Genomic DNA, 17,886 nt, shown 5'->3' on the forward strand with positions numbered 1-17,886 from the left:
CATCTGAATCCACAATTGACATGAGTTGGGAAATACGGGAGTAGGCAATAACTGATAATGACCTAAGAGGACTAGAGTAAGGTTCTTCTTATTTTAAAGTAAGATAGCTTCAGAATGCAGCAAGTAAGGAAACCTAAGAAATTAGCCATGGGTCAGAGCCTTTGAATCACAATCTAGTAACTGAATAAGACATCCTAACTGAAGGACCCAGAGCAGTTGTCTGGAGCTGAAGAGATCAAAAGGGCAGCAAGTAGATGTCCACAAAACAAAACGCATGCCTTCAGCAGGAATCATGTACCCAACAGTAAATGATTAATCTTCAGAAACTTGGAGGGAATTAATTTTAGAAGGCCAAACCTGTGAGATGGCTGGTGAATTGGGCCCTATGTCAAGGACATATTTTGTATTTATTTGTAAAAATAAGAATTTTACTCCAACCATGTTTTTTTATTTTGTTGTTTGTTTGTTTTTTTGTTTGTTTTTTAATAAGGATGAGGTTCCTGAAAAGAAGAAAATTCCAGTTTTCTTTTCTGATGAGAGCAAATTTATTGGAGAATAGAAATTAAATGACTTAGTCCCATGATAAGATAGTTTCTTGAGAAAGGCAGAATATTTGAGGGAATTTTCTATTGCATGTATAATCTGCCCTATCCTGTACCAGGTTAGTACAGTTTTACTTTGTTCTCTATAATTACCTCATCACTCCAGCAACACTATCCCACCTGCACCTGCCAATGAGTTCTCATGGGCCTCTATACAGAGCACAAAAGGCAGTCATATTATTTCATCTCAGGCCAGGGAATGGGCAGCCTAAGCAAGAAGAAAAACACACAGAGTAGCCTTATTCTATTTCTGAAAATGTTCTTGCTTGCTACCCAAAGCAGAGTTTTCATGATTCCTATAAATAGCAGTGATTTAACTTGCTGGCATGCCTATCACTGTAGCCTGACTCCGTAGTTCCTGTCCAACTTTATCCCTCCTTACTGATAATTATTATTATAAATTATTAGTATTATTGGTATCCTCACTAGGCAGTTCCATCTTTTCTTCTTCTTTTTGGTTATTGAATCATCACTGGTCAGATTCTTGGCTTTGTGTTTTACTTACATAATATTCATTCATTCATTAAATGTACTTATGGGCTTTTGTGTGACATGACTCATGCAACATATTTTAAAAATGCAAATGTTAATTGGAAATAAAACTACATGATGTGAAACAAAAATATTTAATGTTAGATCAAAATATATAGATAGAATCAATAGCAGCTTGTCATTACTTCACTACTCAATAGTAGTAGTGAAGTAGAATAGAACCAAGGAAATACCTATAAAAATAAATAAAATTATTGGAAACTATAATGATTGATAGGATTTGGAGATGCAAGAATGAAATATAGAAATAATTTTGCTAGTAGAATAGTTAGAAGGAAATATTGCAGATTCTATGGAAAAAGAAGTTAGTGGCTCACTTCTTCCACAGGGAAATAATGTTGGAAGGATTTTTAAAGGCTTAGCTAAGACAGAAGTCTTTCAGGCCAATAAGCACTATTTGTTTGTATAAGTTTCATACATATTTCTTGTACTGAAAGCAGGTTTCATAATAGTGACTGAGCATCCAATATACTCCAGGGATTCTGATATACTGAAATCTGCAGTGAAGATCAGACAGCTACTGGGTTTTGTTTTGTTTTACTTGCTCAGTTTCTTAATACAGAGCAAGTATTAAGAATATTGATTGAAATGTTTATATCTATCTTTATTGTTAGCTGTTTAAATTATTTTTCTTCACCAATAAAATACATAAATGAGACTAAAGAGTAGAAAGATATTGTTTTTTATTTTTTTAAAGAAGATAGTAATGGCATCTTTAGGAATAACATATTTCAAACAGAAATAGTTAATGAGAAATAAAATATGTTTTGCACATGTCATATTTAGAAGTCACCTACCAGCTTCTAAGAATGTCAGATAGTTCTTCATGTTTGAAATACTTACCAATTTTATAGCCACAGCTGGAAAAAAAACTTCATATATATCACTTGCATGTGCTAATATCACTGTCTAATAATTCTACATGACACTTATAAAAAGCCACTTGCATCTGGCAATGATGCACAGGTCTCATGACAGTCAGCAACATTCTGGATTCATTTATGACAGCTTGCCATGGAAGTTGGAAATATATTTAATAAAAAGTCCATGATAAAAACTGAAAAGAAAAAGATAAAATGAAAGTAAAATGTAGAAAATCACACATCTAGCAAGATAAATAACTGCCATATCAAATAAACTGGCAGAGCAAATAAAATGGGCAATTTAAAGTCCACTGTCAACAGAAAGAAAAATCACGCACATATGTACTTTTCAGCAATAGTTTTTTTTTTTTTTTTAAACTAAGAATTGCTAAGAGTGTTTCTGAGAAGAGTCTATTCTGACATTGCTAAATTGCTGTAGAATATCAATGGGATTATAAAAATTGATTTTTGCTTATTATTTAAAAAATTGCATTTCTTATTATTTTTAAGACATCAAGAATATTGGAAGAAGAGGAGGAACTCATTTTCTGTGGCTTCATATTTCCTTGTGATTAGACCCATGACAGTCACTTCCCCCTATCCTTCTCACTCTGCTCCTCCCCATGGCAGGAGACAAGAGTCATCAGTTTGGTGAGCTGAGAAGAGAAATTGGGCTTTGTTGCTCAGCAACTAACTTTCTCCAATTTTTTGCATCCTGCTGCTCCGGAGGCGAGGTATCCTCCAACTTAACATAGACAAAAACAGGTTCGATTCAGGCAGTGTTAACATTCACTTTGATGAGATTTAAGTCACAGTTTTCAGTAGGGCCTTAATGATTACCACAGGTAAAACTGTTATGTCAAAATACCTGCCTTCTGCCTCTTGAATTTCTCTCAGTCATTTCTCAACATGAGTAGAGTAGAAGGAAAATTATGTATTGATGCTTTCAATTCAAAGAGAATGCACTGAAGCATGACTAGTTGTCCTTATATCACTATGTATTTGGATTGCTACACAAAGAAGGAAAACAAATCAATGTTAAGGCCCCTTTGTACTCCCCAAAATGAAACTACTGTGCTGCGAACGCAAAGAGGACAAATGTGACTGAGTTCTTCAAATATTTTTAAACTAATGTGTTTAGTTTACATACCCCCTAAATAAAGCCACACATCAACAACCATCTGAAATTTGACAAACCTGAAAAAAAACAATAAAGAAAGGATTACCTATTTAATAAATGATGTTGGAAAAACTGGCTAGCCATATGCAGAAAACTGAAACTGGACTCCTTCCTTACACGTTATACAAAACTTAACTCAAGACAGATTAAAGACTTAAACATAAGACCTAACACCATAAAAAACCCTAGAAGAAAACCTAGGCAATACCTTACAGGACATAGGCATGGGCAAAGACTTTAATGACTAAAACACCAAAAGCAATGACAACAAAAGCAAGATAGAAAAATGGGATCTAATTAAACTAAAGAGCTTCTGCACAGCAAAAAAAACTGTCATCAGAGTGAACAGAAAACCTACAGAATGGGAGAAAATTATTGCAATCTATCCATCTGACAAAGGGCTAATGTCTAGAATTGACAAAGAACTTAAACAAATTTACAAGAAAAAAACAAACTACTCAATCAAAAAGTGGGTAGAGGATATGAACGGACACTTCACAAAAGAAAACATTTATGTGGCTAGCAAACATAAGAAAAAAAGCTCATCATCACTGATCATTAGAGAAATGCAAATCAAAACCACGATGAAATACCATCTCATCTCACTTAGAATGGCCATCATTAATAAGTCAGGAAACAATAGATGCTGGGGAGGATGTGGAGAAATAGGAATGCTTTTACACTGTTGGTGGGAGTAGAAATTAGTTCAACCATTGTGGAAGACAGTGTAGCAATTCCTCAAGTATCTACAACCAGAAATACCATTTGACCCAGGAATCCCATTACTGAGTATATACCATAAGGATTATAAATCATTCCACTATAAAGACCCATGCACGTGTATGTTTATTGTGGCATTGTTCACAATAGCAAAGACTTGGAAGCAACCCAAATGTCCATCAATGATAGACTGGATAAAGCAAATGTGGCACATATACACCATGGAATACTATGCAGCCATATAAAAGGATGAGTTCATATCCTTTGCAGGGACGTGGATGTAGCTGGAAACCATCATTCACAGCAAACTAACACAAGAACAGAAAACCAAACACCACATATTCTCACTCGTAAGTGGGAGTTGAATAATGGGAACACATGGCAGATGGAGGGGAACATCACACACCAGGTCTGTCGGGGTTGGGGTGCTAGGGTAGGGATAGCATTAAGAGAAATATCTAATAGATGACAGGTTGATGGGTCAGCAAACCACCATGGCACATGTATACCTATGTAACAAACCTGCACATTCTGCACATGTATCCCAGAACCTAGACTACAATAATATTAAAATACATAAATAATACCATATGTTGACATATGCCTTTTCTGTATTGTAGTATGATAAGGCAAATCCTATCTTTGTCAATCTCTCTTTTAAAGTCATCAACTGTATCCCTCACATTTCCCCTGACTGCTCTTGGGTCTTGTGTGAGGGCAACAGTTTCACAGTAAAAAATTAAGAGAAAAGAAAGCAAGGTGAGGTAGCATAAATAGAAGGAACATTTATTATTTTGTAGCTTTACCTGGATAAATTGCAATTCTACTTTGCTGTCATCAGACCAATCCCAGTACAGTCTGAAACTGAGGGAGAGTTAAGGAAAAAGGGGAGGGATAGAGTCAGTTATAATATGTTTACAAATCGCTAAGAATTCTCATTCTCCTGACTCATGTTATTCATGCCGTATGACCACATAAGAGTTCTTTTAGTGTTTATCTGAATGAAGTTCTGATGGTTTTATTATTCTAAAATTGTACTTTCATGAATATACTCCTTCAGGGAGCATAAAAGAAAGAAATGCTTAATGAAACTTATTGTTTATATTTGCTTTTGTTTGCTTACTTAATTTTACAAAAAAAAATACCTACCATCTGAATATAGATGTTTAATATAATCACAGTACTGTTCTTTTACTTTTGATCACATTTATTGAGTTAACATTTTAGAAATATGGTTATCAGAAATTTATGTTTGCCAGGGCTGGACAATAAGTACTATATCACATCATTTTCCCTGTATATTTTATCTTTAAAAATAAAGGCTGTGATCTCAAATTCTAATATTTCATTTCACTGATGGTTCAAAAGATGCTTTACATCAAATGAAACTTCTGCTTTGCAGTTGGGTCTTATTTTACATTAAAAAATTGTATGTTTATACATAACTGCATTCGTGCAGTTATACATGTAAACTAATTGGTACATCAACAAAAAAGACCTCTGAAAACTCCCTCCTCCACAAAGAAACAAAAAGAACTGCAAAAAATCATTAGAACCATTTTTTCCAAACTCTAAAAATTAACCAAATGCTTCCAGCAACACATTGCAAGTTATATCTTTTTTAAATAAAAGAGCTAAATCTAAACAACAAGCTTTATGGTAATTTAGCTAGCCTAAGTCTTAGTCTTATTTTCAACTTCCTAGCTCAGTGGTAGCCTTAAACATAACAATTTGAGGGAAACAGAATGAAGCTCAAGTTTTATTGAAGTCTCATTACCAAAGAATTGTCTTTATTTGGCCTGTCTGGTAGGACACCCTGGGAGACGCCACTGAAAAGTTTTGTCTGTATTCTCCTGGTTCATAGCTATTCAGTGCTACAGTCTTTTCCTGGGATACAGTTCCTTAAAATATTTACAGCAAGTGTTTTAACATAGTACTTATCTGAGAAAATGTGTATCAGATGCAGCAAGCAATATACTAAACAAAAACTTAATAGAGAAAGCTGAGGAACAAGATTCTCTCAGGAGAATCAAAAGAGCTTTAACATATTCTAAGGACCGTAGAAGATCAGATACATATGTAGAATTGTTTGTGTACGTGCTCAAGACAGACATAATATGAATTCCCTAAGTTTTTAACTATTGCTTATCTTGAAGCTTTATACCAGGTAAATATGAAGGACAATGCAGACATACAATTCCCTTTGCAATACTGGGAGGCTTCTTGCTTTCAAGCATTTAAGGAAATCTCTAATAATTTACAAAAAACTAAGTAATTGAGCAGAAACTCAAGTGACCACAGATCACAAAATTGCAGACTTTACCAAATTAGTTAAGAAATTTCAATAAACAAAGAAAGAATATGATACAAACAACAGCAACAATATGCATGAGGAAGGGGTAGAATCTGATTTGCTACAGATTATTATTTGTGATGCCCTATTTTCTTTTCTTTCTTTTTTTTTTGAGATGGAATTTCACTCTTGGTACCCAGGTGCGATCTTGGCTCACCGCAACCTCTGCCTCCTGGGTTCAGGCAATTCTCCTGCCTCAGCCTCCTGAGTAGCTGGGATTACAGGCATGCGCCACCATGCCCAGCTAATTTTTTGTATTTTTTTTTTTTTTTTTTTTAGTAGAGACGGGGTTTCACCATGTTGACCAGGATGGTCTCGATCTCTTGACCTCGTGATACACCCGCCTCGGCATCCCAAAGTGCTGGGATTACAGGCATGAGCCACCCCGCCCGGCCTGTAATGCCCTATTTTCAACAGCAAAAACAACAAAAATGCAATACATACAAATCAAAAAAATGTGTGATCTATAAGTTGATATAAAAGCAATAAAAATAATTTAACCCTGAAGAAGCCAAAATGTTATGCTTATTAGGCAAGGACTTCAATCATAAATTTGCAATATTTATCAAAGCACTAAAGAAAAAAGTTATTGAATAATTGAAGGAATGTCTGAGAACTTTGTCTCATCAAATAGACAAGGTCAGTATAGAAATGAAAATTACAAAATAGAACCAAGTAGAAATTTTATACTTATTTTGGTTATTATATTAATAGACAAAATAAAAATTATCTACTGTGACTCAAAAGCAGATCTCTACAAAGAGGAGAAAAAGTAATTAATCTTAGTATTAAGTTAATTGACATTAACCAGTGTGAGGAACAGAAAAAAATAATTGAAAAATGTTTAGCAAAATCTCAGAGACTGGGAAGTATCAACATAGGTATAAATAAGGTCCTAGAAGAAGGGGCTAAAGAAAAGGTGGAAGACAGAGTATTTGAAAAAAATAGGGGGTGAAATACTGACAATTCTCTGGTCAATGAAAATCCTGAATTTATACTTCTAAGAAGCTTAATAGTCTCTAAGCAGGATAAACTCAAATAGGCCTATGCTGAGATTATAACCAAAATGTCAAAAGCAAATGCAAAGAAAGGATCTTCACAGAAGAAAGCGCAGTGACTTGTCACACGCAGGGAGTCACAATAAGATTAGCGTTCAATTTCTCATGACAAACTAGAGTCCAGAAGGCAATGAAATGCCATACCTGACGTATTAAAATAGTCAATCAATAATTCTATGTCTGACACAACTATTAGACACAAATGAAGGCTAAATAAAGACCTAACTATATGACATATAAAACTCTTAGCACACCTGTCCTACAAGTAATACCAAAGGATAAAGATAAATAATAGTAGATACTGACTCAATACTACATGAAGAGATACAGCACACCAATAAACAGCCATATATTTAAAGATAAAGGACAGTATATATTTTTAACTTTTTTTCTTATCTGATTTTCAAGACAAAAAAAATGAAATAATTGAGAATTTAGGTTGGTGAGCACACAATAAATATGTAATTTATGACATTAAAAACTTAAAGCAGAAGTGAGGAGTTCTTCAGGAGAAAAAGAAAATGAATAAAAGAAGAGAGTCAACAAAAGGATCTGTATTGTATTACTCCATTAATTTGAAATATCCAGAACAGGTAAATCCATAGAGTCAGAAAGAGGAGTGGCTGACAAAGTCTGGGGAAGGGGCGAAATGGAGACTGAATGCTAGGTAAAATGTGAGGGCTTCTTTTGCTGTGATGAAATTTTCTGAAACTGAGATACTAAACTAATGAATATACTTAAAAAAGTGTACACTTTCGTGGAATGAATCATATTAAGTATGTCTTATTTCCCTGTAAATTTAATGCTGGTATAACCATTCAATCCCATGAAATAGCATCTCCTTTAAATTTCACTGTATTTCTAGCACACAGGTCATGCAAAAGAAAGACCAGGTTCCATAGCTGCCTAGATAGGTAATAAGCCAAAGCTTCATTCTCTGGGAGCTCTGTGCCTAATCATTTTGATATTGGATTTTCTCATCTGTAAATAGTGATAGTTACACTTACCTTTACAAGTTTTGGTGAGAATTAAGTGTGATAGTACAGGTAAAGAGACAGGCCAAGTTAGCTGCACAGTAAGCACAATGTTATATTCTGTATTCATATCGTTGCTCCTTTTTCTCCTTCTCCTAATGTTTAAAACAATTTAATTGAATCCTGTTTCTCTGGATGTTACTTACATAGGAATTCATTTCTTTTTATACTACCTATAATTATTTTTTGCCTTCCTTTATCCTTAATCGAATTCCCTTTCAGAAAACAGACAGCAACCTTTGCTCAGTGTTCTTGCCCTTCTGTGGTGGTGTGGCTTTCGGAGCTCACCTGAAGGGAAACATGCAAAAGTCATTTGGAAAAACGAAACTCTGAGAACTTCCTAAGGTTTCTGGTTATACAATATTTAGACTAGATTGGACTTCGGTTACAAATCTTTCTTTGGAAAGATTGGCCAACAGTAAAGTTAAGATGAAGTTCGTAATTTGCATGCCATTAGTACACTCGAAAGAATATAAATTCTGCTCCATTTCCAGGAAATTTCTAATTTAAATCGTAGAAAAACACAGCATGGATATATACCCAGTAATGGGATTGCTGGGTCAAATGGAATTTCTATTTCTAGGTACTTGAGGAATCGCCACACTGTCTTCCACAATGGTTGAACTAATTTACACTCCCACCAACAGTGTTAAACAGATCCTCTCCAGCATCTGTTTTCTCCAGATTTTTTAATGATCACCATTCTAACTGGCATGAGATGGTATCTCAATGTAGTTTTGATTTGCATTTCTCTAATGACCAGTGATGATGAGCATTTTTTCATATGTTTGTTGGCTTCATGTATGCCTTCTTTCGTAAAGAGTCTGTTCATATCCTTCGCCCACTTTTGAATGGGCTTGTTTGTTTTTTTTGTAAATCTGTTTTAGTTCTTTGTAGATTCTGGATATCAGCCCTTTGTCAGACGGGTAGACTGGAAAAATTTTTTCCCATTCTGTTGGTTGCTGATTCACTCTAATGACTGTTTCTTTTGCTAAATCATTCTGCTATAAGGACACATGCACACGAATGTTCATTGCAGCACTGCTTACAATAGCAAAGACCTGGAACCAACCCAAATGCCTATCAATGATAGACTGGACAGGGAAAATGTGGCACATATACATCTTGGAATATTATGCAGCCATCAAAAACGATGAGTTTGTGTCCTTTGTAGGGACATGGATGAACCTGGAAACCAACATTCTCAGCAAACTGACACAAGAAAAGAAAATCAAACACCGCATGTTCTCACTCATATGTGGGTGTTGAACAATAAGAACACGTGGACACAGGGAGGGGAGCATCATACAGTGGGGTCTGTCAGGGGGAAATAGGGGAGTGACGGGGGGGTGGGGAGTTGGGGAGAGATAGCATGGGAGAAATGCCAGACATAGGTGATCGGGAGGAAGGCAGCAAGTCACACTGCCATGTGTGTACCTATGCAACAATCTTGCATTTTTTCACATGTACCCCAAAACCTAAAATGCAATTAAAAGAAAAAGAAAAGAAAAATACAGCATGGTGGTGGTGGGGGAGGGAGCCTTTGAATCAATCAGAAAATTTTAAATGTGGGGAAAATTGTACAAACATAATTTTTCAATTTTAAATGATATTTGTACCAAACACTCCTTCACCAAATCAAATTTTTAAAAATCTTGTATACATAATAAATAGAAGAGAACAACTCTGGGTTACATATAGATAGACTCCCATATTCCAGTTCAGATAACACTTTCATTCATTAGTGAGCTCCACAGGGCTTTCATATAATAGCTTTTGAAGATCATTTTCTAAGGTAGCCTCTTTATTTAAAGATAAAGAAGAAATCTAAGAAGGTTTAGTTATTTATTTAAGCTCCCAAATATTGTCAGAACTAAAAATAAAATTTACAATTCTGAATATCCAATATTGTATATTATTTCTATAAAATAATGTTGATTGTTGAATGAGAAGAATTAAGACAGAAACAACTACCTACCTGGAGCCACTCGATTATTTAAATCTGACTGACATTTTGTTCAAATCTATGTGTATCTCAAAGTCAAAGAAAATAAAATATATAAAGTCTACATTAGTATCATTCTAGTGTCTAAGTGTATTTCCAAGTAGCCATTTGGATCAATTAACAACAAGAACAAATAGAAAATACCCTTAAACAGCTTGTGTGTAATTCATGATAAGATATGCTAATTATTATTAAGCAAGTAGAAAAATTAGAAACTTTACAGTAAGATCTTCTATTAATCTGTAATAAACTCTTTGTGGCTTTCAAAAGTAACCATATTTGATATTATTTAAAGTTTATTTTCTTTACTTTTAAATCTAATCTGTACTGAACTCATTCACAAGTAACAAGCATATGTCTATGTCTACATACATATATATGCAAACACATTATATAGTATATATAAAGTATGTATATAGAGATTATACACTTGTAACATGTATACAGTACATAATATATGCTATATGTAGAATATCCTTCCAAAATTTTTATGGTATTTTAGTCATGTTGTATATATGTGCAAAATTTTACTTTGCAGAAAATCAACCACAAATCTCTAGTGAAACATTTGCAATTTAATTTTAATTTGCATAAAATTTGTAGTAAGAAAAACCTATAGAATTTAATTTTGGGGCCCACAGAGGTCATGCATGAAACTCTTGTAGCTATAAACATCATAAGTAGAGATTATTCTAAAATTGAATCAGTACACACTTCTATCTTTATTCAGCCAGTCTTCTAAACATAGCTAAATCTCATTTGTAACGTGAGATTGAAGAAGGTCTCAAGAATGACAAACTGAGAATAATTACTCATTTCCCAGACTTCCACTAATGGAGAAAACCTACCTTGCGAATGTGAACAAATCCTATAAGATATACTCTGTGCTGAATAGTACTTCACTGATATCTCCACAAGTATGAAAACAACTTATGTCTCCTCTCCAAATTAGGAAATGAAGGAGAGAGAGATTCTCCAACATAGAAAGGAAATAATACTTCAGAGTTTATTTTTTTCAAGGGAAACAGGATTTGGTCTCAAGAAGGAGGTAAATGTAATGATCGAGTGGAGGATAGATTAATGAAAACACACTACTTTATTTGGAAGCAGAAATCTGGAAAATGGGAGAGTCTACTCACCCATGATTTTCTAACAGGCTCTTTGAAAGTTTATTTAGTAGGAACTCTAACATTATGTAGTTCTAAAATGGTAGATGGAAACATTTTAACACATTGTTCCAGGGTTCTGAAATACGGAAAGAAACTAGACAGAAAAGTCTTCTGTCCTTATGAAACATTCAATCTATGGAAACACTGTATATTCAACAATACTGGATTCCTCATTAATGCCTCAAAATACAAAATTCATTCAGGTTTCTCTTTCTTCACACCTAATTTCTTCCCTCGGAAATTAGTTTTCTCTATTCTCTGAAAATTTTCATTTTGCTTTCAAAAAAACCAATGAATATTTCCCCCGAAATAAATCATGTCTAACCTGCTGTCTAGAATCTCAAATGATTAGGTCAAAAATAATATTAAAGTGACATATAGTAACAGAACATGTAGAAGCAGAGAATGACCAAGATAACCTAAGACATTTTGTGCTAGTTCTAAATACACGATGCATGTTTTTCCTAATATGAAGCTGAAATGTTAACTGTCTTTAGAGCAATGTTTCTCTTTCTGCTCTATGAGGTTTCAATGAGAAATTTAAATACCTCTTCTTCATATAGCAACCACCCTTTCTACAACTTCATGTTCCCTTTACCAAGATAACTACCTCAATTTCTTTACCTTTCCTTTAATATTGTGTAATTTAAGACACTTCTTTAGTCTCTTCACTATCCTGTAAGAAACCTATTAATAAAAGCTTTTTTTAAGTTTAACAACAAGAACTCAATTCAGTATCAGGGATGCTGTCTACAGATAAGGAATGACCAAATACATATAATTGATCTCTTTTAATATAACTCAATATTCCAGTGGTTTCTCAAACTAAAAATTTAATTATTTATTGTTTTTAAAGTCTATATTACTGATATAGTTCTGATATTGCACAAGAACACCTCATGAAACAAAAATGAATTTTTAAAGTCATCATTCCTCAAACTTTATATAGTAGAAGAGATTTCATCTGACTCCAGATAAAAATCAGGCACCTTATGACTCTCTGCTCTTAGTAAGTAATAGAAAGCCCTAGAATCTTGATTTACAAATAAGAAAGTTCCAACTCATATGTAAAATCAAAGCTTGAAGATTGACAAATCATCCTCCCCTCTCAGCTTGAGCCTACTTTAAACAAGAACCTCTAGGGAAAAAGAATGTTAACATGGCTGCCTGCTTCCCACACCCAAGCCTCACAAATAAAGATATATCATCTGAGCTTATCAAAGACATTGGATGTAGCTTATCAAAGAGTATGTGGTCATGCAGTGTCAGAGTTCTCTTGACGGTAGCAGTAACCTCAAAGTCTCTGATATTCTGAGAAAGCGATAAACTGATCATGTTTTTTATTTACTAAATATTCAAATTTAACACTTAACTCAAAAAAATCATCATGTGTTTCATTCAATGCCTTTTGTTACTTCGGAGGTGAAGAACTTGAGATTAAATATATGCAGTGATATGACCAATATCATGTAGCCATTAAATAGTCTGATTTCTTTAGCAGTAAAGCAAAGACCTGGCTCCTTCCCTATTTCTTAGCAGCAGCAAAGCCAGCAAGGTAAAGCCATCTCTTTTTAAAACACAATTGGGTTACAAATATCAGTGCCGATATTAACTGAATAAAATTTAAATTTGATCAAATTTGGAAACACCCGATGGGGCTCTAGGCCGCTTGTTTCATTTACTGATTGTGTGTCACATGCGGTGTGGAGCTGACAGAGTTGGGCCAAGTGAAAACGAGGAAAAGAATCAGGGAAGTGAATAAGAGGGAAAGAAGGTAAGTGATAGGCCAGGCATGACTGGAAGGGCATTGGCATTGTGCTCTGAGTGCAACACAGAGTCACTGGAAACTTATTTTTAGCTTTTACTGAAAAATAACAGAAAACCGCTCAAATTACAAGTGCAGTTCTCAACAAAATATCCAAAATTAACACACTTCACCAGAACCTGGGAAGAAATCAATGGTTCCAGCACCCCAGGGCCCACCTAGTGTCACCTTTCACTCACTACTCGCCCACTCCCCAATGTCAGTAGATTTTTCTGCATGGCCTTATAAACATGAGCAAGTTTCCTTTGACTCCTACTTTGCTAAAAGTTCTTGTCAAAGTTTTATGCTAACATATAATATGTATTTTTGTGGCATCATCTGAGATAGTAGAATTTTTTAACTCTATATTTTATTAGGCTAGAAAAATACATTAATGCATTTTCAAATTTAAACTAAACTGGCATTTCAGGAATAAACCTGATTTCACTGTTACACATTTTTTATTTCATATATTATTTAAAATAATGCTTTAGTGTTTTTTTATTTCTCTCCTCGATAGTTGTGTTAGATTACAATTGTATTTATTTAATATTTTGCTTGATTTTAATATCCAGTTTATGTTAATCTCATAATATAATAAAGTGGCATTATTTCTACTTGGAATATTTGAGAGAAATAGCCAAGGAAGCCATATAGATCTGACATTTTCTTTTAGAAAAAAAATTTAGGTTTGGATTGCATTTACTTAATAGATATAGTACTTTTACTTTTCAGATGCATTTCTTCTTATTTTCTTTTTGTAAAATGGATATTTCCAAAAATGTGTTTATTTATATTAGGTTTTTTTTAACATATTTTTTTCTAATATGTTTTTCTCTACTTCTTTTAAAGATGGTTTTACTTCATATTCATCTATTTTAATAGTTACTTTTTAATAGTCAATTTTAACTTTATTCAGGTGCATACACACATATACACCATCAGTATACAGTTATATCAATCTGTCATCTATAATATATTTATAGGTATAGCTGTTTTGTTGTGCTCTCCCGTTCCCATCTTTCTACTTTCTTTAGATTTAATTTGCTGTTCTTTTGTAGCGTCATGAAATGGATACTTATAGTTCTTTCTGACTTCATCTTTGAGGCAATATATTTTTCCTCAAAATGGAATTAGCTTGTAATTCCTTTTTTTGACCCATGGGTTTTAGAAGTATTTGTACAAATTGTCAATTTTGTGTGATATTCTGTTTAACTGTTTGTCTTAAATATCTAACTACATAAATTTCTCTGTGTTCTAAGAACAGACAGTATAACATCGGTACACTGAAAGTCACTGAGTTGTGCTTAAAATTCAGACAATTTTTCCATGGCTGATTGTCATGGACCTTAAATGAAGGATAGTGATGGATGTTGGGCTCTATCCATTTTTCTTGTTCTATCAATTACTGAGATTATTATTTTCTACTCTGATTATTTGTGTTTTTAGTTCTTCCCACTATTCTTTATACGTTTAGAGTCTATGCTATTACAAATTCATGAGTTAAACCTTTTTTTTTTTTTTTGGAGATAGCATCTTGCTCTGCCACCTAGGTTGGAATGCAGTGGCACAGTCCCAGCTCACTGCAGCCTTAACCTCCCAGGCTCAATCAACCCTCCCACCTCAGCACCCACTGGTAGCTAAAATTACAACTGCATAATTTCAGCCACTATGCCCAGTTAATTTTTGTGTTTTGATAGACTGGGGTTTTGCCATGTTCTAGAGTTCTAGAGTTCATGTTCTATAGTTCCTGGACTCAAGTCCATGTTCTAGAGTTCTAGAGTTCCTGGATTCAAGTGATTTTCTCGCTTCAACCCCTCAAAGTTCTGGGATTATAGACATGAGTCACTAAGCCTGGCCCCCTAAACCTTTTATAAATATGAAATGCTCTTTTCTTTCATAGCACTATTTTCCCTTAAAGCTCTAATTTATCTGATACTATTATAGCTACTCTAGCTTTTCTTGTTAGCAATGAAAATGTTGCAAACTGATGATACACTAGCAACATTTTTAAAGTTTTCCAAAAGTTGTAATAAATGAAAGAAGACTAAATGAAAGAATGTAGGCTGTGTAAGTTCATTTAGAAACATAGAATTTTTGAATAGACAAACCTTAGTGATAGAAAATAGACCAGAAGTTTCAAGGAGTTTAAGTTGGGATACAGAATATATTGTAAAAAGGCAAAAGTAAAATTATGAGGGTTGGTAGAAATATTCTTTATCATAATTGTTGCAGTGTTTGCATATTGTATAAAATTCCCCAAATTCATTAAATTATAAATTGATTAATTTTAGTGTCTGTAAATTGTACCACAATAAAGCAGATTAAAAGGTTCTTGCAATAAACAAATTAGATAACTCATATGAATTTTATATATCATCATTTTATGGAACTACTTTTCCACATAAGTGAATAGCCTTTATATATTTTTTGTTAAATAAATAAATCAGTATATCAACTAATAACTAAAACTTGGACTAGGTCCCATGACTATCATGTCAACTAAGTATCATATTTAAGAATTATTTTACTTCATTTATTTTGTTTGATGAAATTGGAGTTAATTATGTTTTCAAAATGTGCCATATAGTTTTCTATCTCTGTATATGCTTAAATAATTTCTTTCTGATGGAATTACTTAATTTTCTCTCACACTGATGAAACCACCAAACATTTTTTTTGAATAGTCAATCACCTCAGTTTCATGTCTATCAAGTGCAACCAACTCTATAAGGCTATGCAAAAGTCCTCACTTTTAGAAATGATAACTCCAAATTCTAAACAGAATGTGTTATAACTTATTTTTTTTAATATCACATAAACTCTTGAAGTCAGGATGGCATTTCTTATAAAGACCAGTATAATGTCTTATAAATATGGATTTGTTCAATATTTTTCATATATGTTTATGTAGTCTATTTTCATGTTGATTTTTTGTTTTCTCAGTAATATGGCATTGAAAGGAATTACTCCAACACATTGATCTTATAGAAAACATTCAGTAATTCAAAGGAAGAAACCAGAAATGTTGGTTCATTTAAATTAAGACTCATTTTATCATCTGGACACCTCAAAACTGAGATTGCTTGATTTATATGCACATGCTTAAAGATATCATCAAAATAAAATGTTGTCATTAAGAAGGTTAAATGTACAACCTGAGGAAATTTCACAGAAATTGCCATTCTTGAGATGATTTTTATATGATATTTATTCTGTGTGATAACAAAACTGTCAAAAGAAGCCAGTTTTGATTAAAGTGAACAACACAAAATGCAGAAAGAATTGAGCTTATTCTATTCCCTGCCGATATTATGGTGATACCTGCATCTGAAAAGGAAATATATTTTAATGTAATAGAATATGCCTTGAAAAGGATAAAAATTATGCATTAGACTCTGACATAGGGAAAAATAAACTAGCTGGAGCCATGTGAAAGTAACTAGCCATGGAAGAAGAAGAGTTTGTAAAACAATGCCAGCACTCATCAATTCCTCAAAATAAATCCCATTCTTCATTTTAACAGACACTTATTATGGCATTTGTAAAACTAGGATGGCACAGCATTTGGTGTCATTGACTATCATAATTTTTTAACACGTTTTGAGAAATAGAAATATTAAATTCAGAAAAAGTGATTTTTCCGGGTGTCAGTAAAGTGGTCACACTGAGAAACTTTCTGTTACATATTTCGATAACTGAAATTTGGGGATAGTAACATACCAAATGGAAAATTGGAAGAGTATGCAAGGAATAATGTAGAGTCAGGATGAAACATTTGTGTCATGCAGCATATGTGTATCAAAAAATAATGTTCAGAAGGCAATTGCAATTGCTGTATCAATGACATTCTCCAGTAAGCAAAAATATTTATGATAGTAAAATTACCTAAAGTTTTCCCAACAATGAAATGTTAAATATAATGCTCACCACTTATACAATAAACCATTATGCAATAATTAAATAATGCTTGTATATCTCCAGTCTCATCATTCAAATATAGTTCAGAGATTTGGAAAATAATAACAAAAATGTAGGATACATTTTTATGCTTATGTATATTTATGACTAGCAAAATATAACCCAGAATTTTAACACAGTTTTTATATGGGTAGTAGTTTTTATTGTGAATAATATTTTTGTTTCTTATAATTGTTTCTATTATCCAAGCCTTTGATAAAACATATGGATCACTTTAAAATTACTATATCTTACTTTTCAAAGCTTTGTTTCAAACGGACTAAGTTTTATGAAATATCTAAAAAGGCTGGGGCAGTGCCTGTAATTCCAGCACTTTGGGAGGCTGAGGTGAATGAACAGCTTGAGCCCAGGAATTTGAGAGCATCCTGGACAAAAATTTTTATATTTTTCTCTATAAGAAAAACAGAAGAATCTGTTTGGTGTGGTGGTGCATGCCTGTAGTCCTAGGTACTTGGTGGGACTAAGACAAGAGGATCACTTGAGTCTGGGAAACAAAGCTTGCAGTGGACTGTGATTGCACCACTGCACTCCAGCCTGGGTGACAGAACAAGACTACATCTCAAAA

General features: G+C 33.4%; 1 long non-coding RNA gene across 1 annotated transcript in view; it reads left to right on the plus strand.

Annotated features, from left to right (window-relative positions):
* Nucleotides 1-1,709: 1,709 nt before the first annotated feature.
* LOC119472425 overlaps nucleotides 1,710-17,886 on the plus strand; it is a 22,035-nt gene continuing 5,858 nt past the window's right edge. Inside the window, exon 1 of the long non-coding RNA XR_005201578.1 lies at nucleotides 1,710-1,721. This is a non-coding gene — a long non-coding RNA (uncharacterized LOC119472425). The remainder of the gene's footprint in view (nucleotides 1,722-17,886) is intronic.

This window comes from Cebus imitator, unplaced genomic scaffold, assembly GCF_001604975.1.
Source record: "Cebus imitator isolate Cc_AM_T3 unplaced genomic scaffold, Cebus_imitator-1.0 Scaffold100, whole genome shotgun sequence".
Classification (NCBI taxonomy): domain Eukaryota; kingdom Metazoa; phylum Chordata; class Mammalia; order Primates; family Cebidae; genus Cebus; species Cebus imitator.